At 42.0% G+C, this 27,192-nt stretch overlaps 1 protein-coding gene and 1 pseudogene across 1 annotated transcript in view; one reads left to right on the forward strand and one right to left on the reverse strand.

The window, feature by feature from the left end:
* The window catches only part of PCOLCE2 (procollagen C-endopeptidase enhancer 2), a 77,249-nt gene that overhangs the window by 31,834 nt on the left and 18,223 nt on the right, over positions 1-27,192 (reverse strand). The gene's annotated exons all lie outside the window — the stretch shown is intronic.
* LOC109390458 (40S ribosomal protein S25 pseudogene) lies at positions 9,441-9,926 on the forward strand (annotated as a pseudogene).

The raw sequence follows: 27,192 nt of genomic DNA on the forward strand, positions 1-27,192 counted from the left end.
GTCTCTGAGGTTCCTGACCCTGCTAAGCCAGGGCAGGTGGTCAGATGCCATGGGTCCCTTCAGTTCAAATTGTTGAAGGAATTAAGGAGAGCTACTCAAATGTATGGGCCCACGGCACCGTTTACTCTTTCTTTGGTAGAGTCCATCTCCACTGACACGCTAGCCCAGCTGATTGGGGAATGCTAGGGAAGGCCTGTCTTTTGGGTGGAGATTATTTAAGTCAGAATGGCACGATGGGGCCGCGGACCAGGCTCGGAGAAACCAGCAACACCAGCTTCCCATTTCCTTTGAAATGTTGACAGGGACGGTGCCTTCGCTGATTGAGGCAATCAATTAACCTATGCAGTTCAAGCTTACCAACAAATTTCGGCCATATGTAAGACCGCTTGGAGAAAATTGCCGACCCAAGGGGAAAAAAGTAGTGATTTTACACAGATCCTACAGGAGCCCATGGGAGTGTTGCAGCCTGGTCTTCCTAGTTCTACTATGATTCCTCTTGAGTGGCACCTCATAGTCTTGGCATGGGGGCGAGGTTATGTTTGTGTTTTACCAGAAACAGCAACCAGTCCGGTGTGGGTGCCAGAGAGACTCGTCAGGCAGTATGGAGGAGTCCACCCTCGCGCCAGGCAGACACAGGAAGTCAATCCCCGACCTGGGGGCAAGTGAAGAAGCTGACCGGAAGGGCTATGGAGATGCTACAGCGCCAGAACAAACCCCCAACCCCTGATCACATGTTCCTAGCTATGCGGGCCATAATTACTTGCCAGTCTGCAGAGGGCTCCGTGGGGAACTCGTCTGAATAGCCACAGATGTGCACCAGCTGCTTTTACAAAAAAGAAAAGGGGGACATGCCAGAGACCAAGACCACCTTCCGGAACTGTAAAGGAGAGGTGGGTGCAAGGCACATTCTCTGGCTGTGTTTTTGAAAGGCTGACACAGCATCTCAGCATACGGAGGTGGTTTCGGTACACTGGTGATAAAACATCCTGGGTCCGGTATATTTGTTACAACATTGGTTGCAAACATCCTGCAGCTGACTCATGGAACACCTTCTGCCCAAAGCCATTTCCTCCCCTTCCTTGCCCCCTCATAGGCAAGGCTATATAAGTAAACCATAGCTACTAGACTGGGTGGCTGCCTTCCCATTAGGAGACAGTTGTCCACCTAGCCCATTTTCAACTACTTCTTTGTCTGCCTTTCTTAATGCTCTGTTGCCCCCACTCCAGCACGTTAGACTAGCTATGCTGGACACGGCAAGGTAGAAAAAAAATGGCTGCAAAAACTTGGCAAAATTCTTACAAAAGCCCTGTTTCTTTCTCAGTTCACACCATCTTTTAATTTCTTCACTCAAGTTGTTTAATCATAAAGTCTCACCAGATTTATCTCACATTTTCAACTATATGAGGTCCCCACTGAATAGCATAAGAATTTTATTCTGTAAAAACTTACAGGTGACAAAGGTCAGTGATGATAAAAACCAAAAAACAAAACAAAAACTAAAACAAAAAAACAGAAAACACCTACAAGAAGCACTGGTTGGTTTATATTCATCTTAATTTAATATCTCAGACTCAAGTGTCAATAGATGCTTTAAGAATATGGCTTCCCCATGTTGGTGAGTTCAGTGCCATGATTTTTTTTCCTACAATAAAAGGAAGTTTTTCAGTGCTACTTGTGTTTTGCGTCAAACACATGCACACACCAACATGGAAACTGTAATGGAGTAGTCACAAGAAATGGGATATTTTGGCTTTGCCATGGTTGCATTCTAGTTGCTAGGAGCTTATCTTAATGGTGTGAATTTCTGAAGGTCCAAAGCCACAGTCTAAGAAGCTGAAAGCAGAAAATGCAATTTAATTTTTAAACATTCTCACTGAGACATCTGTTATAGAACTTCCTTGTTTTTTGTTTTGTTGCATGCAATCTCTATTAATCCCATGATCAGAAAATTGTTAAAATGTGAGGCCATCTGTTATCTTAAATATAAGCAAGCTCTCCATGAATCATTGAAAAATTCCCAGCCAATGGAAATATTTTGAACTAACCCAAACATTTTGAATTAATCCAAATTAATTTAATTTGAATTGTCCTTGTATGAATAATGACTATTCGTATAAATGTATTGATAAACATTATGAGGTGTAATTCAAAGCTGTGAGACTCTCCACCTTCAGAGTGAGAATAAAAAAAGAAGGTGAGGTCTTAGGAAAGCCCTGTGGCACTTCAGTATCATCAGATCTTCAGGATGAGGTCAAACAACCACAGAGACTAAGTAAGTAGAAGCCAACTTGAAGGGTGTGGTGCCCAGAAGCCAAGTAAATAGAGTGTGTCCAGAAGGAAGAATTAGTCAGCTGAGTCAAAGGAAGACAAGGATTGAGAAATCACCACTGGGTTTAGCAACCAGAGGTCAATGGTGACTCTGACAAAGCTGTTTTTGTGGAGCAGTAGGGACAAAGCTCGATAAGAGAAAAATTGAAGAGAAAATGGAGTAAGAGGAATTGGTGATAATGAGTATAGACAAGCCTTTCAAGGATTTTTGCTGGAAGGATGAAAGGAGTAATATGGGGGTTGCTGGACGGGGATGTGAGGTCAAGACGGGATTTTCAGGTGGGCTATATTAAGGCATGTTTACATGTCAATGGGAATAATTCTGCAGAGAGGGCAAAACTGATGAAGTAGGAGAAAGGGAGAATTGCTGCAGAAATGCCGTTGAGCAAGAAGGGGAGGTTTGATCTAAGCGTCAGATGGAGGACGCCGCCTTAGATAGGAGCGTGGATGGCTGTCCCAGTGAGAGGAGGGAAGGCAGATGCAGGTAGGTTAGCAGATGAGGTTGTGAGAGCACACGAAAGTTTTCTTCTGATTGCTTTTCTTTTCTTAGTGAAATAGGAAACAAGGCCGCCAACAGAGAGAGTGGATGCAAAGCAGGTTTGGGAGTTTGAGAGCAGAGGAGAAGGTGTGTAAATGGACGAGGGAAATGTAGCAGGCTGCCTGCGTGGAGGTGTATAGCAGGTGGACAGTTGGATTTAAGCAGTGGTGGGTTGGGGACCGGTGGGGGTGGGGGAGGGGCGTGTGTTTGCTAAGTGAGAATTATGGAAGAAGAGAGGGCCAAGCGAGTTACGGATGTAAGCAGGGCAATGACCATAATGGTAGACCCAAGCCGGGTAGGGACAGAAATCAGGACACAGTTGGGGGAGGACAGTAACAACCTAGATTGTGGTGGAGCCAAGCATGATGACAATGGAAGTGGGTGGCTAAGGAATGATGGAAGATAAGCTCATTGGAATGGAAGAGGTTAAAGACCCAAAAGGATCATTGACAAAAAAGATACTGAAATTACTATGAATCATGACAAGGAAGAATGTCGAAGACAGTGAGAGAGAGCCAGAAGCTAAAGTTTACAAAAATGAGGTCTTTGGATGACAACATCAAGGAAGACACAGGGCGGCACTGTCTTGTTTCATTAAGTTCTCAGTTCTCTCATGCTAAGGAAATTCTGTTGATTGATTCCTGTAGTCAGGCTGTTGAAATGGACTCAGCCCTTGGCTACTCACCCCAATGGGATAAATCATCCCTTCACAAAAGTTCTTTACTGGGTCTCATTGCAATGAAAAGCTGAAGCTCTGAGAAAGAGACACAATATGTGCAGCAGTAAAAACTGGGTTATATCATTGCAACTTTGAACACATGTTGATCCCAAGAACACTGGCACAAACTCTCTGAAGGAAGGAAACAGAGGAAACCTGTATCAGTGGTGGGTCCACTGTGACCAGAGGCAAATGCCATCTTGTACTGAAGGCCAAAGAAATCCTATGGCATGCGATGAATATGCAGCAAACCCATTCACTATGATGCAGCAGCTGATGGTCATATTCATATAAATAATCAAGACTGTCTAATGCCCTGTGATGCAAATTTTGTTGAGTTCCTGTATTGTCCTAAAGGTCTTTGAAAAGCATATTCTCTGAAGATGATCCTTCCACTTGAAGAATCTAGTTTGTATCGTTGGCTTTTCTATGTTAAGAGTATTTTTTAAATACAGAAGATACATAGAGTAATATAACAAACACCTGGGTACCAACCGTCCAGAATTGATTATTGTCAACATATTTTTAAGTCTCCTTTAATAAAAGAAATTAAAATTTTCAGACAAAATGAGGTTTCCTTTGTCCTTGTTCCAGTCCTTAGTTCTCCCTTCTTTCTCAGCAGCAACCGCTGTCACAAATGTAGTGGGGTTTCCTTCCATATCATTCAAACTACTTTTATATACATGTATATGTATCCATGCAAAATGTATTGTGTTTTTGTGTCTGTTTTAAAATTTAATAAAAAGGGGATAATGCTATACATATCACTGTACAATCTGGGCATCCTTGAATTTTCTGTATGAGGAAGAAGAGAATAGGGAGAAATAAAAATAAAAGCCAAAACACACAAGGCCTTCACGAGCTATTCCTTCTGTCTAGAACACTTTGCTAGTTCTGCACTTCTGTCACTCATGTTTAAGGTCTCAGTTTCAAGGTCATCTCTTCCTGAAAGCACTCCCAAACCTCCCAAGTCCCCCTCCCAAGATGGGCTCTGCCCAGTTAGCAGCCCGCCCTTCGGGTCTCTGAGCATGGGATGGCTCAACCCACTTACTCACTCATGGTCAGTTTGTTACTGTTGGCAGAAAGAATAGGGCCGCGGGAAGAGGGGTCAGGAAGGGAAAGAGGAGGTGAGGGGAGACTAAGGAAGGAGGAGACTGAGATCGTCCTTAAGAAAAAGTGCAGCTACCAGACCGGCCAGAACTAGATTTCACTGGCTGAGAGAGGACCGAGGATGCCATCTTGTCACTTTAGGTGAACTTTAGCTAATTATAATGGATTATAATATTATTAGCATTGCAGGCAGGGAAAATCTCCACCCTCTCCATGTCACCATGACAGTTCTGACAAGAGCCAAATAAGGACAAAAATCCCTCCTCCCGAAGGGAAGCGGCGTTCAGCAAGGACCTGCCTTGGAACGCCAGAAACACCAGCCCTAAGTCTTGAATGTTTCATGCCTTCATGGTAACTGTGATAAATTCCCAAGCCCCACTTTTCTTCTGTGCAGCTGCTCTTCCCCCGGCATGCCACTGTCACCATCTTGAGAGCATACTGTCCTTTTACAACAAATCTGCTGCTGGCTTGGCTTACTCGGTACATCCTTGAATTCTTTCCTGTGAAGACCAAGAATCTGTTTTTCCGCAGTCAGTTTTCCCTGAAAAGTAGAGCTCTAGGAGGTGGGGATCCCTTCTGCCTCGTTACCTGCTGCATCTCCAGCCTCGGGACAGTGCATGGCCCCAAGCGGACATGCATCAAGATTTGGTAAATGCCAGAGTCCACTGGGAGCCACATGGAGCTCCAGCTTCTGTGCACAAAGCCTGGAGGAGGCACCTACTGGGGGCGCCACCTCTTGTGGTTCTCAAAGCTCCTACCTGGGCCAGCAACAGTGCTCCAGAAGGCGCTCTCCTTTCTAACTCATTCATTACAAAATGGAAGATAGAGATATTTGGGGAAACTTTATATTTCAAGTCTCCTGTAAATGCTAGCACTTAATGCAGAAACTCAATCAAGAAACTTTTTTGGTGGCAACTAGACAAAGTGACTGTTTTGTGTGATTATATTGACCAGCGGATTCATTATGTGCCTGCAGAAAAACAATTCTACATTTGTGTTTTTTTCCTATCAACAGCCGAGTCCTGTGTGAGCCAAAGCCTAGTGCTGCAACTGACCTCAGCTCACCCCACAGCCCCTGGGATGTCCTTATTGTCACAGGCTAACTGACGAGACAATCTCGGTGCCGGTGCCAATGCCGTGCTGCTGCCAGAGAATGAGTGGGGAGAGAACTGTGTTTTAAGCTGATGTTTGCCTTTTCAAGATACTATGAGCAAAATGCAAACATGAGGTTACCTTCTTTTGTGTGGAGTAGATTTCTGTAAAAATGGTAATGCTCCTTTGTGTGTGCAGTCTCTTCCCCCAACACATCATTTAATAATTTGAGTTGAAAAGATCTGTTTCTGCAGCCTGCCTGATTTTTTTCTTTGGTTTTTTTTTTTTTTCCTTTGGCTGGCTGATTTTTTTCAAAGCCACTGTTTTAAATCTTCAAAGACTTTCCTCTTTCACAAAAAGATAGGAAAGCTAGCTTGCTCTAAGATGAAGGGCACATTTCACTTAAAGTTCAGGGTGGTGGCAGCTCATTGTCATCTCACATGTATCCCCCAAATGTAATTGAGACAAATTTATGTACAAATATTTGGCTATATTTTAAGAGGATAAATCAGAGGATTATAAGATCTTATTAATGTATATTCTGTGTATATTTAAATACTCCTCTTTTTAAAGCAGGGACCTTATATGTTTGGAAAATGAAACATATTTTGATTAGTGGAAATAACATAACATGTCATGCTTTGCACTTTTTTTTTTTCGGTTGGGGAATTCACCCAAAAGAACTCTTTACACCTTCAATGTCTAGAAGGAGGAAGGAAACCTCTAACCACCTCAAGCTCAGCGAGAGTCACCAACAGTGGAAACTGGGTTATATCCCTTGCTGAAAACTGTCCAAAGCTCTCCCATGAGCTTAGAATAAAATCCTCACTTTACTTACAGTCCACACTTAGGTGGTGTATATCAGATGCTAGGTATATTTCTAAGCACTTTACACATATTATTTCATTTTATCTCTACAGCAACCTTATGAAATTAATATTATTAATCCAGTTTTATAGTTTACAGGTGAGGAAACTAAGGCACACAGAGCTGAAGGCCATGTAAATATGGCCTCTGAATATCTCTCAAACCTCATTTTTCCATCTCATACAACAATTTGTCTGTTCAGTAAACTCTCCGAGCTGGTTTTCCACCTCAAGGCCTTTGCACAGTCTGGTCCCTCTGCTTGGCATACTCTTCTCCTTGATATTCACCTGTACCCTGCCTTTCCCTCATTGTTTAGGTCTCTCAGCTCAAGTGTCACCTTTTGAGAGAGGCCTATCCTGAGACTTTCAGTTGCTTTACATCACATAACCATGTTATTTCTCTATAGATCATATATTATCTGTCTCTCTACCAGAATGTAAGCTCCCGAGACCAGAGCTTGTCCATAGCTAGTCCAGCTCCTGGCTATTACAAGAGTTCAAAAAATAGTTATTGAATAAATGACTAGGATCCTTATAATCTTGGTTTTTAAAAAACAGTAAAGGTCACAACTCTTATTACTCACGTATACATTTGTGTATCAGTATAAACTCACAGGTACAAGACAAGCAGCATTTATACCCCCATGGGAAGGAAGAAATGTCTCAGAGTGGTTATGATGGCTTACCAAAGCCACCCAGCGAGTTAGTGGCAAAGCCCGTCTCCTGACTCTTAACCTCTGTGTTTTCCATAGCCTAAGACAGAGACTGAGGAAATGCTCACCAATTTCATTTCCTCTTTCCCTGGACACACAGGAAGTCGACATTACCCAGCCTCCCTTGCAGCTGGGTTGGGACCATGTGACTAAATCCTGGTCAGTGGACTGAGGGTGGAAGCGAGTACCTACCTCCAGTCCTCGCCATAAAAGGTCCTGTGCAATCCTTCTGCAGTTCTCATTTTGCTCTGAGGAGGAGATTCAGTGGAGGAAACATGGAGGTCCTAGGAGACAACAGCGCTACACAGGAGTTAAGGCTCAATGGAGAGTGGCCCAGGATAGCCATCCACGTGCACTGGACTGGGACATGTGCAAGAAATAACCGTTTTGTGTGTTGGCACTGATATGTGGGGGCTGTCTGTATAGCAGCTTTGCACTGTGTGCTAGTTACACTGATTAACAAATGGATAGTGACATTCACCGGTGGTCTTTACCCAGCAGTTCTGTGACAGGCAACTGTAGAGACACCTTCATTGTTTTTGGTGCTTATAAGTTCTATATGAACCCAAACTGTAATATGGCCTCCAAAAAAAGTGGACACAATCTCAGGCTGTGTAAATAGCAAGGGAGGCGACAGACAATTTGAAACAGTCACACATTTGCACAAAAGTGAGAAAACTCAGCATCCGCGAGGTACATGCTGGAACTTCAGTGGCCCGTGCTGAAGTATAACGGGTACCTTGAGCACCATTATTGTGACCCCTGACTCCCGTCTGTGGCTGGTCAGCTGGGGTGAGAAGGAGATCAGCCGGGAACACAGCTTGAGCTGAGAGGAAGGCGGAACTTTGGCTGACGGCTTGGCTATGACGTGAACAATAGGCGGGGCTTCAGGACGTGCCCCTTTGCAAATGCTGCCTGAGGCGAAGGAGAAAATGTCAGGGGAAGATCATAGCTGTGGTGGCCATTCAGCACTGTGGGGGTTAATGAACTTGTCTGCCAAGAGAAAGCACAGATGGGAAAACTGTGACGGAACACCGAAGCAGAACCCGGAGCAGCAGGAACTCTGCTACGGTGATTCCAGCCAGGGCCGGGGCTGGGCAATCCTGCAGAGCTGCAGCCTGGATCTTGCTTTGGGCAGGAGGTAAAGTAAATTTCAATGGAGAACGTTCCTTTCACATATGCGCTGCGCATCTTGTGGTTTTCCTGGGGCTAATCATCTCACTAGAACCCAACTGTCAATGTGAGTGATGACAAATCCTCTAAGCAAGTCATTCATTCATCAACTTCCTTGAGAACTGAAATTTCTTTTTAGCTCTTTGTTCCTGATATGGTTTACTGCAGGATAAAAATGCACTACCAAACAATAAAATAAAGATTTATAAAACAAAGAGCTATAGATTTATACCTAACAATACATAACAAAATCACTCTAGCAAGAGCAGGCGACTGTTCTACAGCAGGACAGCTCAGCCTCCATTTCCCAGAGTGTCTTTCATATAAATGAATCTATACATCCCACGTTGTCCACAGAACCAGCCAGCTGGTACCCTGGTGGCTTCGTGCACCATAGAATAATGGTATGTAAGGCCCACCCCAGTCTGACAGTCTCACCTACCCTCAGCCCTTCATATGAAGGGTACCAATCTACCCATCCTCAAAAACACCCAGCCCTTTTCCTTTCCCTCCTCTGTGAAGTCACATGTACATTCCCTGCTTAGAACCTTTTCTCCCTATATCAGGCTGTGAACTGCCTAAATTCAAAGTCTGAGCCAAATGCATCTTTTCTAGGAACCCATCACCCTCCCACGTCTCAACCAGGGTGATCAGACACTGGGAGGCATTACGTTCCCTCTTTCAACTGCCACAGCCCCCTGTTCTCCCCTCTCTTTTGGTAGACTCCTCGGCATCTATAGGGTCCCATAGGCTCTCACAGGGTCTCGGGTGTATCCTCTGCCTCACACTGGACTGTGAAACTTTCACAAGCAGGACTGTTCCATTCTGGTTCCTCTGTGTCTGAGTAACTGAACACACATGCAGCTGGGGCCAGGCATCAAAAAAGTGCCATGAACTTTTTTTCTCTGACATCTTAGCGAGGCTGCAGTTGTAGCCACTGCTGTCCGTGTTTCAACATGCCACCCAAAGACGACAAGAAGAAGAAAGATGCTGGAAAGTCAGCCAAGAAAGACAAAGACCCAGTGAACAAATCTGGAGGCAAGGCCAAAAAGAAGAAGTGGTTGGTCCAAAGGCAAAGTTCAGGACAAGCTCAATAACCTAGTCTTGTTTGACAAAGCGACATATGACAAACTCTGTAAGGAAGTTCCCAACTATAAGCTTATAACCCCAGCTGTTGTCTCTGAGAGACTGAAGATCCGCGGTTCCTTGGCCAGGGCAGCCCCTCAGGAGCTCCTTAGTAAAGGACTTATTAAATTAGTTTCAAAGCACAGAGCTCAAGTAATTTACACCAGAAACATCAAGGGTGGGGATGCCCCAGCTGCTGGTGAAGATGCATGAACAGGTCCCACCAACTGTACATTTGGAAAAATAAAACTTTATTAAATAAATTTAAAAAGTGCCATGAAAGTAAGGATGGAGAGGGGGAAAGTTATCATCTATCTTCACTTCATATATTTTAGCCTCAGATCTCTAAATACTTTTGGGATTCCCTATGTCATTTGATTATTTGTTCTGCAAATTAACAAGTATTCATTAAATACCAGCTGCAGGCACAGCAGTGCATATCCAGCTAGGATCAAACATAAACTTCAAGGGTCCATATGACTCAGAACCCAGCAGTGCCTCCCTGGGACAAGTTGGGGCCCCGCTAAGACATGTGAGTGATGGCATTAAAAGTTTGTAAAAAACAAAACAAAACAAAAAACCCTTCCTGAGCAATCAGCTTTGTTATAATCTCTCAATCTGCATATATTGGATTATGATATTTTAGAAGTAAGGATAGTCATTTCCTTTTCTTAGTTGTGTTTCATGATAGAAGACTGCAGATAGGTCATGGAAATTAAAGCTAGCCAATATCTTCACGCTTTTCAAAAAATGGAACAAAGGATGTAAATTCTTTTAGGATATTCTTTCAATTCTCAGGAGTTATCAATATAAATTAATTGCACATAGGATAAACTCAATTGGTGGAGATTCTTGGAGAACAAACTACTGGGACATATTGTCTGACAGCAAGGCTTGAGAAAAACAGACATAAAAGCCAGGGAAGACTTTTGCTAGGGCCCTTTGTCTCATGTTTTCTTCTTAATCACACATAAGTATGATTTTTTTTGGGAAAGCTTTTATAGGCCAGAGCTGATGTCTATGCAATGATCTAAGAAAAAAAAGATTTTTTGAGAAAATACTTTTGTAATCTGTAATTTCATCTGAGAAATCTGTAATGGATCAGGAACCCAAAATTATATTATTTCACTAGATATGAAACAGAAAACCTTTCCCTTCTGGGATGAGAGAAGTCACAAAAAGGCAATAAACACATTTAAAACAGAACAGATGCAAATGTGAGCAGCCAATGTTCTCTTGAGTGAGTAACAGAGTTTACATGGTCGGATAAGTTTGCCACAAGAGAACTAAAATTGTTTTTAAACCTAATTCTCATATCAAAAAAATTAATGTCCATAGTTTATAATCTAAAATAGTACTATCAGGCTGTGATGGAAAATAACTGTTCTTGGCCCCCCTGTGACTAGTGTGGGTCAGGAAAGGGTTGGGGAAAAATATAGACTTCCCTGATTCCCACTCCTCAGAGGCAACCAGTTTTATTCTTTCAACAGTTTTGTCTGAAATTTACCTCCTTGTTTCTTAATAACATACTTGTGCTGCTATTTCTTGATTTATCCCTTTAAAAATTCATCTCTTTGTTTACTATTATTGTCCCATTCCTCCATCAAAATTTAGATTATATCAATATTCAGGATCTCCATTACTAAAACTACATAAGTATTACTCTCTGCTGAGCTAAGCTGTTACTTTTTTTGGGTCCAATTTTTGTTTTTCCTAGGGCTAACAGCTGCCTTGTTTTCTGTGTACTTGTTACTAAAATCCCTCTCTATAATGACCAGACACTGGTATCCTATCAGTTCCATTTTCTTCTTGGAAACATCCATTCTGGAGCCATCCATCCTCCTGTTCTCTCTCTATCTAGTCTGGACTGGCTCCTCTCAAGGCTGCTGCATAGCTGATAGGATGGGAACTGCTTCATCATCAATTTAGGAAACCCCCCACCCCACCCCCTGGATCCTTTGTCTTTTTTCTTGCTTGCTTTATTTCCTCATTTTCCTTTTGTAGTTTTCTTTAAAAGGGTGCACAGAGATAAAATGTTTAAGATCTTGCATATCTGCATATCTAAAAACATCTTTATTCTGTGCTCGCATTTGTCTGCCAGTGTGGCAGGGTCTAGAATTATAGCTTTAAAATAATTGTCATCACAATTTTAAAGGCATTGTTCCATGACCTTCAAGCTTCCAGTCGATCCCCACCCCATTTCCCACCTCCAGAAACTTGTAGGATTTTCTCATCTAAATTGAACAAAGATACAGCTTGGTGTTTATCTTTTTACATTCATCATATAGAGTATTATTTCTTTAACAATCCCTTTCTCTCCACATTCTGTTCTCTTTTTCTAGAACTCATTAGTCAAATCAAGATTTCCTGGATATATCCTCTAATTTTCTCATCTTTACCCTTAAATATTTTATCTCTTCTCCTGTTCTACTTTTCTGAGTGTCTTCTTCAAGTTTATCTTCCAGCCCTTCTACTAATTTTTTTATTTCTATCAAGTCATTAATTTCCAAGAGTGTTTTTCGTATTTATTGTTTATTTTTTTATCATCCAGTTTTATTTATTTATTTATTTTATTTATTTATTTTTATTTTAAAATTTTATTGGGGAATTGGGGCAAGGGAAACAGACAAGTTGCTGTCGTTTTGTTCTTCAGTCTAGTTGTGGAGGACGCTGTTTCACTGGCCCATGTTGGTATTGTTAGTGCGCTCTTCCCGGGTGAGGCAGATCAGTCTCCAGCCAGTGGACGGCTGCTCACAGTGGCTCTTGGCAGCTCATGCTGGCTGCTGGCTGCTCACACCAGCTGCTGGCCACTTATGGTAGGTTATGGCAGCCCACTGCAGCACAGGCTGCAGCTTATGCCGTCGCCAGCAACTCACAGCAGCAGCCCAGCTCCAGGTTAAGCTGTTGTTCACCATCTTAGCTGTAGAGGGTGCAGCGTCACTGGCCCTCATGTGGGATCCAAACCAGGGCCCTGCTGCTCAGAGCTGGCGTCCCAAACCAGCTCTTAACCAATGCGCCACTCGGCCGGCCCAACATTCTGTTTTATTTTATGTGCACAATATCTTTTCTTCTCTCTCTGAGGATATAATCATTTTGAAGTTTTATTCCACTCTCTGCATTATCTCTACTTCCTTATAGTTTTTGTTTTCTGTCTCTTTGGGGTTCCACTGGTTCATGTAAGAGGCTTTCCTCAAATGTCTAGTAACACTCCACTCTCCATTCATATTTGAAACAGGTGAAGCTGACTGGAAGCTCTGTGGCAGGGCTTGTCACCATAGTGTAACCCTGGACAAGCTGCCTTTTTCTTTTCATTTTTTTTTCTGTTTAGAGATTTTATTGGGGGAATTGGGGGAGGGAACAGCATTGGGGAATCAGGGAAGGGGAACAGAAAAGTTGCTGTCCTTTTGTCCTTCAGTCTAGTTGTGGAGGACGTCGCTTCACTGGCCCATGTTGGTATTATCATTGCACTCTTCCCAGCTGAGGCAGATTGGTCACTGGCCTCTGGATGGCCACTCATGGCAGCTCATGCCGACTACCAGCCACTCACGCAGGCTGCGGGCCACTCACAGTAGTTCACAGCAGCTTACTGCAGCCCCACTGCAGCCTACGCCATCCATGGCAACTCACAGCAGCCCAGCTCCAGGTCAAGCTGTTGTTCACCATCTTAGCTGTAGAGAGCGCAGCATCAATGGCCCATATGGGATCCCAATCAGTGGCCCTGCTGCTCAGAGCTCGTGCTCCCAAGCCAACTCTTTTTTTTTTTTTTAAGATTTTTACTGGGGGATTGGGGGAGGGAACAGCGTTGGGGAATCGGGGAAGGGGAATAGACAAGTTGCTGTCCTTTTGTTCTTCAGTCTAGTTGTGGAGGATGTTGCTTCACTGGCCCAAGTTGGCACCATCATTGCGCTCTTCCCAGGCAAGGCAATCAGTCACCGGCTTCTGGACAGCCGCTCACGGCAGCTGCTGGCTACACATGGTATCCCACGGAAACCCACTGCAGCAGGGGCTGCAGCCCGTGCCATCGCCGGTGACTCATGGCAGCCCAGCTCCAGGTTGAGCTGCTGTTCAGCATCTTAGCTGTAGAGGGCAGTGTCACTGGCCCTTATATGTGGGATCTGAACCAGGGCCCTCTGGCGTCCCAAGCCAGCTCTTAACCAATGTGCCACTCAGCCGGTCCCCAAGCCAACTCTTAACCAACCAGCCACTCAGCTGGCCCCAGAATGGCTTCTTCATTGGGCTTCCCAAATGATAGTATCTGGAGGTCCTTTCTCTGGGGCTGTTCATTTTCTCTAAGATCCTTCAATGCCTTACTTTAGTCTTCATGGAAGGAGCAGGTGGAAAAGGGGTTGGGAAGTCCTCACCATTGGGTCTGTAGACTATAATTTATTTATCCTGCTTTTACTGTCACACCTCGGCCTGGTCCTTCTGCTGTACTTGCAGTTCCCAAGTCCAGAGACACTCTGGTTTCCAGAGAACAAACTGTACCATGATTGAGGGTGACCACGGAAAGGAGGCAGCCAGTCACTTGCTGCTTGGAGTGGAGGAGGAAACCTGAGAGGTTAACTGCTGTTAAAAGTCTTCCAAACGTAATTTCAATTTTTAGCTTCACCTGTCCTGCTGCCTTTCAAGAAACCTGGCATTTCCAATTCCTGAGCCTTTCAGAGACTCTGTGGCACAAATCAACTTGCTTCTCATTGGCATGTGCCCTCCCCTCTGGTAGACATACTGATTTTTATTCTCTATCCTTTGTTAATGCAGCTACCACTGACTATCTGTTTTCTTCCAAAATGTTGGTATCACTCATCTGCTATTAATTCCATTCCAATTCCCTTTATCCTTGTGGGTTTAAACTTTTAAATTTCCTTACTACAGTTTTGGTGGGATTTTGATAGGGAGCAGAAATAAGAACATGTGTTTAACCCACATGCTTAACCAGAATAAGGTGGTTTTTATTAAGAAGTAGTAAGAATGATATGACACTATATTCTTAGGTTATGTATGAATATGTTAAATACAACATTATAAAATTACATACAAGAGTATATTTTTAAAATAAATGCCAGATTCTATTAAGAACCAATTAAGTACCAAGAATTATGTTAGATGCTGTGGAGGACTCAAGAGAACTGAAAGACAGCTATAATATTACCATTTATAATGGCTTTATACTATTCTAATGTATGGAGGTATCATAATTTGTAGAAACAATCCTATATTTTTCTATATTTAGTATGTTTCTAATTTTTCATTAATATAAATAATACTATTAAGAACACAATTATATAAATCTTCTTTTGTTTAAGGGAATATTTCTGTAGCATAAATTCGTATAAATGGATTTGATAAGTCAAGGAGTATGGGCATTTTGGATTATTAACAGCCCCAAGAATATCCCCAAGAAAAGCTGAATTAATTCACATTCCTATTTTTTACACTCTCAGTTACACTGGTGCTGTCAGTATTTACTGACATGGTAGGCAAAAGAATGACATATCACTTGTTTTAATTTACAGTGGGCACATGCATGGGAAAGCTAGGTTCATTTAAAGTGGTGGAGATAAGATGGCTGGTGGCAGATACGGAAAACTTCAGTAAAGATGACCTCGGCGGTTTTAAGCCCACAGACACCATCCACATGACAAAGGCAGTAAGAAGGAGAGAAAAGTTTCATTTCATTTTGCTTTAGAGAAAAGTAAGGTGGAAGGATAGAGGATATAATAAACTTAATTTTTAACATGTGAAGTCAAACATGTTAGAGGCATATGTTTCAATATCAAAAGGCAGTTAGAATGATGGTTTCTAAATGCCTTTTGATATTGAAACAAATATTTTTAAAGGTGTAGTTCTCTCAGGAAAGAGGACATGAAAAAACTTTTATAAGAGAAAATAAAAGAGATCCAAGATGGCAGAGTAGAATAACGCTGTGCTTGCCTCCTCTGGTGACCACATTAAAATTAAAACTAAATTATAGAACAATCAACCTGGAGAACCATCTGAAGTCTAGCTGAACAGAGAAGTTTTATAATTAATGATATAAAGAATGAGCCATGTCAAGACTAGTAGGAGAGGCACAGATGCGGAACAAGCCCCACACCTGACGTGTGTGGTGGTTGAAAATCAGGAGGGATATCTCAGCCATGGAGGTTCTCCCCAGAGGAGCAAGAGACCCCAGCCCCACACTGGACTTCCCAGCCTGAAGTACTGGTGCTGGGAAGAGGAGCCCCTACAACATCTGGCTGTGAAAAAACAGTGGGGATTCTGACCATCCAGGTGGGATGGAAGGCAGTGGGAAACCCAGACGTCCTCTTAAAGGGCCTGCACACAGACTCACTCTCTCATTCACAAGCACTCACCCTGGGCTCCGGGGGAGGGACAGTGACTCAGGGAGCCTTGGAGACATACAGAAGGAGAGACTTAATTGTGTGGCTTTGGGGAGAGAACTAGAGGGACAGTTGCCATTTTCCCTGTGTGGGGGTCTTCCTCCCATGTAGCCAGCAGGTCGGTACCATATTTGTTGTGTTGATCCTTCCCCCACAGGCCAAATATGAATCTGAATTGGTCTGGTGAGCTCTGCTCACTCCACCCTGCTGATTCCCAGGGAACCCATCCTACCCAACTCCCCCAATGCTGGAGAGACTTTCTTGGAGAGCAGCCAGCCCTGCACACAATGCACTCTTTTTTGAAAACTATCTGGGTCTGCAGACCCCAGGCGGGTAGCCATTGGCCTTGATGTGCTCTGAGGCTTCTGATGAGTAGCTCCAGGCTCAGCACTGGCACGAAACCAGAATCTAGATTAACCTGGTGAACACAACTCTTCCCACTCTAATGACTCCCTGAGACCCTGGCTCACGCAACTCACATTCTGCTTTATCAGTGGCTGAACCTTTATCAGTGGTGGAACCTTTTTTAGCAGCTGAACCTTAAGGGAGTAGGCAGATGGCAGCAGGCCTCAGGGTGTCCTGGCTTTTTGCAGAGCTACTCCAGGCCCAGTACTGATGGCAGCCATCCTCGGTTTGCAGCATGGCCTCTCCCATGTGCCTCCAGGTTTAGCACGGGCAGTGAACAACAATGGATCACTTTGTACCTACTACCAGGTAGTCCCCAGCCAGTCACAGGCAGTGGGTGACTGGGCCTGCACCAGAGAGCCTCCCAAGAGGCCCCCAAACCGACATACTTGGAGGTTAACTTCAGACCACAGCAGAATACTGCCCAATTGGCCCCACAAGTGGCACATACAAAGGGTGGTCTCAACAGGCACCAGAACCTGCTGGGGCAAATCCCACTCAGTGGTGTAGTCCCCACACAGCAGCCCATAATTTGTGGAAATGGCCAAACCCCACAGCCAGTCAGTCTGTGGGTTAATCCCATCCACTGACGGGCCAGTAGCAATCAAGGCTCAACTATAACAGGAGGTTACACACAGCCCACACAAGGAACACTCTTAGAGCACCTGGCACAGCTGACCAGGGAGACTGTGCCAGGGCCCCACAGGGAACCTCCTACATAAGGCTACCTGGCCAAGACTGGGAGATGCAGCAGATCTACCTAATATATAGAAACAAACACAGAGAGACAGCCCAAATGTGAAAACAAAAAATGTGTCCCAAATGAAAGAATAGGAGAAAAATCCTGTTCAGGAGAAAAAGAACTAAATAAAATGGAGGCAAGCAACCTATCAGAGATAGAGTTCAAAACAATGGTTATAAGGGTGCTCAAGAAACTTAGTGAGAACTTCAACAGAGAGGCAGCAAGCATAAAAAAGGACACAGAAACCATAAAAAACAAATTAGTCAGAAGTGAAGAATACAATAACTGAAATGAAAAATGCACTGGAAAGAATCACCAGCGGACTAGATGAAGCAGAGGATCAAGTCAGCGATTTAAAAGGAAAGGTAGCAGAAAACGCCCAGTCAGAACAGCAAAAAGAAAAGGAATAAAAAAGAATGAGGAGAGTTTAAGAGACCTCTGGGGCAACATCAAATGTAACAACATTTGCATTATAGGGGTACCAGGAGAAGAGAAAAAGCAAGGGATTGAGAATGCATTTGAAGAAATAATGGCTGAAAACTTTACTAACCTGGTGAAGGAAATAGATATACAAGTCCAGAAAGTGCAGAGTCCCAAACAAGATGAACTCAAACAGCCCACACCAAGACACATTATAATTAAAATGGCATAGGTTAAATACAAAGAAAATCCTAAAAGCAGCAAGAGGAAGGTAAGTAGTTACTTACAAGGGAGCTCCCATAAGATTGTCAGCTGATTTCTTAACAGAAACTTGGCAGGCCAGAAGGGATTGGCACAAAATATTCAAGGTGATGAAAAGGTAGGACCTATAACCAAGAGTACTCTACCCAGCAAAGCTATCATTTAGAATTGAAGGACAGATAAAGAGCTTCCCAGACAAGCTAGATCATCACCATCAAACCAATATTACAAACAATGTTAGGGACTTCTTTAAGTTGGAAAAAAAAAAAGATAAAAAATATGAGTAATAGGGGCCGGCCGAGTGGCACGTTGGTTAAGAGCTGGCTTGGGACGCCGGAGGGCCCCAGTTCGGATCCCACATATGAGGGCCAATGACACTGCCCTCTATAGCTAAGATGCTGAACAACAGGTCGACCTGGAGCTGGGTTGCTGTGGGTCGCCGGTGATGGCGTAGGCTGCAGTCCCCTACTGCAGTGGGCTGCCATAAGCTACCATGTGTAGCCAGCAGCCAGTGTGAGCGGCCAGCAGCCTCCATGAGCAGCCGTCCAGAGGCCGGCAGCTGATCTGCCTCACCCGGGAAGAGCGCAATGATGGTGCCAACTTGGGCCAGTGAAGCAACATCCTCCACAACTAGACTGAAGAACAAAAAAGGACAGCAACTTGTCTGTTCCCCTTCCCCCAATTCCTCAATAAAAAAATATTTTAAAAAAATATGAGTAATACAATAACAATAGCTACATATCTATCAATAATTACTTTAAATGCAAATGGATTAAATGCTCCAACCAAAAGACATAGGAGGGCTGAATGGATAAGAAAACAAAACTCTTATATATGCTGCCTACAAGAGACTCATCTCATATTGAAAGACACACACAGAGGGAAAGTAAAGGGATGTAAAAAGATATTTCATGAAAATGGAAACAAACAAACAAAAAAGCTTGGGTAGTAATACTTACACCAGGCAAAAGAAACTTTAAAACAAAGGCTATAACAAGAGACAAAGAAGGAACCAGTAATCCCACTTCTGGGTGTTTATCCAAAGAAACCCAAAACACAACTTCGAGGGGATGTGTGCATCCATGTGTTCATTGCAGCATTGTTTACAATGGCCAAGATGTGGAGGCAGCCTGGGTGTCTGTTGATGGAACAATGGATAAAGAAGAGGTGGTACATATATGCAATGGAATATTGCTCAGCCATGGAAGGGAATGGGTTTTCACCATCTGCGGTGGCATGGATGTACCAGGAGGGTATTGTGCTGCATGGAGTTTGTCAGACAGAGAAAGACAGATGCAATATGATTTTGCTTATGTGTGGAATCTAAGAACAAAATTAACAAACAAACAGAAGCAAACTCATAGATACAGAAAACATTTTAATGGTTGCCAGGTGGGAGGGGGATTGGGGATGGGGGTGGGTGAAAACAGGGCAGGGATTAAGAAGTACAAATTGGTTATTACACAGTAGTCATGGGACGAAGGATATAACATAAGGAATACAGTCAATAATATTGTAATAACTATGTATGGTGTCAGATGGGTACTAGATTGTTGGGGTGATAGATGGGAGGGGGTTGAGGAACAGGGTGAAAAAGTTGAAGGGATTAACTAGTACAAATTGTTATAAAATAGTCATGGGAATGTAAAGTAAAGCATAGGAAATGTAGACAATGATATGGTAATAAGTATGTACAGTGCCAGGTGGGTACTAGACTAGTCAGGGGATCACTTCTTAAATTATATAAATGTCTAACCACTATGCGGTACACTTGAAATTAATGTAAAATAGTATTGAACACCAACAGTAATTGAAAAATTTGAAAAGGGGGAAAATATGAAGAGGATTAAAAGGTCCAAATATTCAGGTATAAAACAGATTAGTCATGGGGATGTGATGTACAGCATGGGGAATATAGTCAACAATATTGTGATAACGTGGTACGGTGTCAGATGGTTGCTGGACTTACCATGGTGATCACTTTTTTAGGTGTATAAATGTTGAATAACTATGGTGTACACCTGAAACTGATATGATATTGTATGTTAGCTATATTTTAATAAATTTTTTAAATAAATAAATAAGCAAATAAATACAATTAAAAAAAGGAGAAGAAAATACAGTCTGAGGGCACAGATGGCTTTTACTCTGGTCAGATGTCTCATAACCATGTGGTCATCAGGAGATGGTCAGAGAGAAAGGGGGTGTGTCACAGGCTCAGAGGTGCCAGAAGCCACACGCCAAAGGCCACATCCTGGGGATGGTGGCTAGGAGCACAGACAAAAGAGGCACCTTCATTACTTCCACAACTGTCTTCCTAAGCCTACTAACAACTTTGCTTATAAATTCTCCTCCACTCATTCTGCACCCCCCCAAAAAAAAAGTTTTTCAAAAAATGTAAATGGAATTAAAAACAAAAGTGGATAAACTAGCATGCTATTTAAGAAAAACGTCAGGATTCCCAAAGGAGAGTTTAGACAGTAGGAGAAAAGACAGTGAATCATTTTGTTCAGATGGTGTGACATTTAAATGAAAGGTTCTGTGACAACGCATTTAGGAAAAATCATACGAAGAAGACAATAGTGGGTAGGAAAAAGAAAACTGGACAGAGTCTCAGAATGAAGTCACTAGTGCAGCCTGTGCGTAACTGGCATGGACAGCTTGAAAGTTATGGCAGGGCAGAGGGTCAAACATGCCAGGCACTTCATCCATGGTGTCCCATCTGTTCTTGTTTCTTCAACTGCAAATCTTTGGGTTATTCGTAAAATAAAAAAAATTCCAAGTTTCACCAAGCACCTATCCTCAAATCCCTCAGCATCCTGAAGGGATGGCTAAACTTGAAGGGAAGTTTAATCTTGTGGGTTTTCAGTTCAGGGAGAAGATGATTCTTAAAATTGAGACTCCTATAATTCCAACTGCAGGGGAGCTGCTTTTATAATCCCCCCACTTGGCCACAGTATTTCCTTGATATCTCAGACTCTATTCATTCAGGTCAGCATTTTTCAATCATAAAACACTTTTACAAAACTTCATTGAGGTAAAATTTACAAACCATAGAACTCACTCATTTTCAGTTTGTATTTCAATGATTTTTAGTAAATTGTTAGAGTTGGTTACCCATTGTCACAATCCAGTTTTAGAACACTTCCATCACTCCTCAAAGATCTCTCATGCCCACTGGCAGTCATTCCTCATTCCCACTCCCAGTCTCAGACAATCACTAATCTACTTCCTGTCACTACAAATTTCCTTTTTCTAAACGGAATCAAATAGCATGTGGTCTTTGCATCAGCCTCCTTCCCTTAGCAGAGTGTGTTTGAAATTCATCCATGTTATAGCATGAATTAGCGCTTCACCCAACACCACATGCTATTTGCCATTCATCAGCTGATGGATATTTGAGATGTATCTACTTTTTTTTTTTTTAAGATTTCACTGGGGAATTGGGGAATTGAGGGAGGGAACAGTGATGGGGATCAGGAAAGGGGAACAGACAAGTTGCTGTGCTTTTGTCCTTCAGTCTAGTTGTGGAGGATGCCACTTTACTGGCCCATGTTGGTGTTGTGATCATTTCATTCTTCCCAGCTGAGGCAGATCAGTCACCGGCCATTGGACAGCCACTCACAGCAGCTCTCTCTGGCTGCCAGCCACTCACGCTGGCTGCCGGCCACTCACGGTAGCTCATGGCAGCCCACTGCAGCCCCACTGCAGCCCCACTGCAGCCCACACCATCACTGGCCACTCACGGCAGCCCAGCTCCAGGTTGAGCTGTTGTTCACAATCTTAGCTTCAGAGGGTGCAGCCCACCGGCACCTGTGGGAATCGAACCGGCAGCCCCGCTGTTCAGAGCTCGTGCTGCTACCAACTGAGCCACTTGGCCGGCCCTGATATATCTACTTTTTGCTTGTTATTAATAATGCTTCTATGAACATCTTTCTGTACACCTTTATGTGGATGTTTGTTTTCATTTTTCCTACACCTAAGAGTGCAATTGCTGGGTCCTATGGTAAATGTTTTGAGGCAGGACATGTGGCCTAGGAAATTGACAACCCCCTCCAGGGTACAAGTGAGAATCTTCAGTGGTTACACCAGTAACAAAGTGAATGTATCCAGTACCTGCAGCTGGAGAACAAGAACCAGGGAATCCCTATGACCAGGACCTGTCCTTGAGCTAATTGTAATGTCATTATAATTTCATTCGCATTGTGGTTACTACAACGGGACGTTACCAAAACCTACCCCCAGGAGTACAAATACCCCTGGTTAGGACGTCCTGGGTGCCACTCTTCTTCGAGTTTGCCCGCACTTTTCTCTCAAGTGTGTACTTTTATTTTTAATAAATCACTTTCACTTTCCTGCATCTTTCTCCTTCTTGAATTCTTTCTTGCACGGAGACAAAGACAAGAACCTGGTCACTACTGCTTCAGGCTGAGTCCTGTCTTCGACATTCCTGTGAACCTCTGTTGACATCGCAACTTTAAAAGAATATTTTCCAAAGTGGCCATAGTACTTTACATTCCTACCACGAGTGTAAGAGAGTTCCAATTTCTTCACAACTTCAACAACACTTATTATGTGTTTTTTATTTATATATAATTTATATATATATATATATATATATATATATATATATATATATATGACACTATATTCATTTCAGGTGTACGACATAATGATTAGACACTTATATAACTTAAGAAGTGATCACCCTGGTAAAACTAGCATCCAACTGACACTTATTATGTGTTTTTTATTTATATATAATTTATATATATATATATATATATATATATATATATATATATATGACACTATATTCATTTCAGGTGTACGACATAATTCGATATTTGTATATACAGTAAGTCCCCGACTTATGAACTAGTTCCGTTCAGAGAGAATGTTCGTAAGTTGGATTTGTTCGTAAGTCTGACAAAGTGAGTCTTATACACCTTTGACACAAATATGCAATGTAAAGCCAATGGTTGAACGATGCATGTTATAAGAATGAGTGACGTCTACCATCTTTTTGCCTCGGTCCAATCTCTCAATTATTTTCACTTTTGTTTCCATGGTTATTGCTTTGCGCTTCCTAACAGTCCCCTCCACATCACCACTGCTTTTCCTCTTGCTTCCGGACATCCTGGGCTCTGATTGAGCACTATACTACTGTACACTATCGCACTGTACAGTAAGCACACAGCAGCACAACTGTGACAATGTCCGGGAGACACATGAGCTACTTCCGCGATTTGTTCGCATCTACGAATGTTTGTAATGCGAGGTCCTTTCATATCTGTGAAAGTTTGCAACTTGAATGTTCGTAAGTCGGGGACTTACTGTATTGTGGAATGATCAGTCTGTCTTTTTGACAGCAGTCATCCTAGTGGATGTGAAGTGCTATCTCACTGTAGTTTTGGGTTCATTTCCCTAGTGACTAATGATGCTGAGCATCTCTTCATGAGCTTATAGACCATTCGTATATCTTCTTTGGTGAAAATCTATTCAAATCTTTTGCCTGTTTTTTTAACCATCAACTCTAAAACACTTTAAAATACAAATAGAAAGACAAGCATCAAAACTTAATTTGTAAAAAAAATACTTAACTTGAAATAAAGATGATCATCTGAGTCACACTGCAAAATCTGGTTTCATATATCCATGTTATGCCAGGAGTGACAGGCAGACAGCCCTCACAAGCTTGTTGTGAAGTCATTTTACACAAAATAACAATAAGCTGACAATAGCACCTCCTAAGGAATGAATTGGCTAGGAACAGTGGTTTCTCACTTTAAGTTCTCAATCAGCAACAATTTCTACAGAGCATAAAAAGAAACAACACCCGTGAAGGATGGAAGGCCTCTCACTGCTTTTCAGAGGACAGTATGAAAGAACGACAATTAAAACATATGAGGAAGTTTTAGAAATAACTACAAATACAAATATTAAATAATTAACATGTTAACTCATGACACAAGTACATCAACAAATTTGAACTAAGTATGGAGAGCTTACAATAATTTGTGTGACTGGGAGCTAAGAAAGGAAATGTGGATATGTTATGGTCTTTTAATCTAAGGCTTTATTTTTCCCTTTCTAAAAATGTGGTTCTCTTAATCTGCTGTTTGGTATCACATCACCATAATAATTAAGTCTAAAAGACTCCCTGTGAACAAGAGAAAAATAGTCAGGATAGGCAAATAGATTAGTGGAACAGAACAGAGAGTCCAGAAATAGACCCACACCCATATGGTCAATCAATTTGGGGCAAAGGTGCCAAACCACTTCAATGGGATAAGGACAGTCTTTCAACAAAATATGATGGGAAAACTGGAAATCCACACAGAAAAATATGAACACTGACCCCCCCACCTATTACCATACACAAATTAATTTGTGATGGAGCATAGACATAAATGTGAAAGCTAAGCCTATAAAGCTTCTAGAAGAAAACAAAATATCTTTACAATCCTGGGGAGCAAGAAAGCACTGACTGCAAGAGTAAAAACTGATAAATTGGACTTCAAAAATTTCTAAATTTCTGCTCATCAAAAGAAACTGTTAAAAAAATGAGTGGATAAACTACAGATGGAAAGAAAATATTTGCAATACGTATATCTGACAAAGAACTTATATTCAGAATAATCAAAGAGCCCCTATAACTTAATGACAAAAGACAAACAACACAAGAGAAACATGGACAAAAGATTTGAATAAATACTTCACAAAGAAAAACCAATATGCACATGAAAAGAGTTCTACCTCATTAGTCATGAAAGAAATGCAAACTAAAATCACAATGAAACATTACCACACACCCTCCAGAATTGCTAAAATTAGAAGGACTGGTGATACCAAATGTCAGAACATGAAGCAAACAGAACTTTCCACCATTGCTGGTGGGAGTGTACAACGGTCCACCACTCTGGAAACTGATCTGGCAGTTTCTTATAAAGTTTCAAACTTATATCTATCTCATGACTCAGCAGTTTCACTCCTAGGTATCTGGCCAAGAGAAAAGAAAATATACGCATAAAAAGGCTTGCACAAGAAAACTCATAGCAGCTTTATTCATAATAGCTGGAATCTGGAAAAAGCACAAATGGCTATCAACAGAAGGGATAAACAAATGGTGGTGTGTTCAGGCAATAGCATACTTAGCAATAAAAGGAACAAACTACCAACACATGAAGCAACATGGATAGATCCAAAAACATTATGCTGAGTAAATGATGAAGAAAAAAGAGCACATTCCATATTGTTCCATTTTTATGAACTTCTAGAACAGGAAAAACTAATCGATGGTGCTTGCTCCTTGCAGGGCCAGGGAACTGGCTGGGAAGGACCAAGAGGGAAGGTTCTGAGTGCTGCAAGTGTTTATCTTGATGGATGTGTCAGTCACACAGGTGTATGCAGTTTGTCCAATTCATTGACTTGTAAATTTAAGATCTGTGCATTTCATGTATGCCTAAAAAAGTAACTAAAACTACAACAAGCAGAAACACACTGCCATGCACGTGGTGGGAACATACATCTATCAGTCAATCTACTGAGCCTAGAACAGTGCTTGCTGTTTACTTAATACTCAATAAATGTTGGCTAAAACTACACGTTTTATCCATCACAACAAAGCCGCTAGTTAAATGCCATCCACATGGCTGTGCAAACTTGAAACCTGATATTTAGGAAACTTTGAAATTGATATGAATCTGCATAACAAATTACTGTAAAATCCAGTCATACTCCGTCACCTGGGATCTATCATGGAAACTCTACAATTTATTACATGCCATATCCAATTTATCCTGTCTTGTTAACACAACTGCATCCTTAATTTGAAATAACAGTCACTCCGGATATAAATAAATGTAGCAATATCAGTGGTTAATTTGCTAGTTTCCCAAAGGAGCTAAAGCAGAATTGTGGGGAGTTGGGACCTCTGGTTCTACTTCTCTGCTCAAAAAAGTACCCAGGATGTGTGATGTGAACCTGAAAACTGAAGCAGAATGTGTTCATGAAAACCTGTCAGCAAAACTCAGAAATGAAATAAATGGTTGTAAACAATTCCCAAAAGAAAATAATTTCCTGGAGGGTGGGGCAAGGAGCACAGGGGAACAATGGTAATTCTTTTGTTTCTCCCACAAATGCTATCCAATTTTTTCAATAAATTAATCAAACATTAATTAAGTACCTACTATGTGTCAGGTCACATGCTGAGCACTAAGGCAAGTGCAAAAGTGTGGCTTTTGCTCTTAAAAAGAACATTGTCTCGGATACCATACTGTTTCTTAAACTTTGGCCTCCAAGGGCCGCTTAATAGATTTTGGGAATACACACAGTTTGTCTATTTTAGGCCTGTTTTCAAAATGCTATAATTAAATTAATTCACTACCTTAAAATGAACACAGTTTTCACATAAACAACAGGGATGATTCTAATGTATGCCAATACATTCGGTAATAGTCCCAAAGGCAATTTTATTTTTCAGTGTCATCCCTACAAGTTAGAACATCCTCACTAATAAATTAAGATGTCAAGTATTCGCTGGCTTCATCAGATAATTCTGGAGAGTCAAATAAATCGGGACCCAGAAAAAGAGAGTTATTTCTCATTGTGAATTGCAGTGCCCTGTAAAATGTTAGGTTGATGGACGCATCCCTTTCAAGACCTGGAAAGCTGACTGTTTCACTTTGGGCAATAGCAGTGAATGGATTCCTGATTCTGGCTTTGATAATGTTTAGCTCTAGGGAGTATTTTTCATGTTCTGCTGTAGCGTTTGTATATGGCTAGAAACTATGCCCCATAATTCTCTGAAAAGTTAGAAAAACATCAAGTGTTGGGAATATCCCAAACTCTCAGCAACACAGTTCAGTCTCAAAAGGTTCCAACACCTTATGTTCAAGGTAAATTCATGATATTTGGACTCTAAATAATAGGTTCAAGCTAGGCAATAAATAGAACTTATTACTGTAATATACCACAGCAGTTCATTTGGAATAGAAGAAATGTCTTTATTGACATTGTCAGTGAAGGGACAATGTTTTTTGTTTGTCTTTACTATATACCATTCTTCATTTCAAAATCCTGCATGAGCACTTTTATCTTCAGACCCAGTACACCGAAGCAGTGGCAGACACCATCCAGGTCCCTGAATCGCGTGCTTTAAAGACATGGCTCACTGGCTGCCATTTGATCATGTTTCTAATTTTTGTTACTTTCTGAAGCACTGACTCAAGAATACACGTAGGAAGCAAACTGTTACCTGCTGCCTGTTCTCTCTGGTGGATAACTGGTATTTGGAATGATATTGGTCTGTGGGGTCTG

The sequence above is a fragment of the Hipposideros armiger genome, unplaced genomic scaffold (assembly GCF_001890085.2).
Source record: "Hipposideros armiger isolate ML-2016 unplaced genomic scaffold, ASM189008v1 scaffold_270, whole genome shotgun sequence".
Lineage (NCBI taxonomy): Eukaryota > Metazoa > Chordata > Mammalia > Chiroptera > Hipposideridae > Hipposideros > Hipposideros armiger.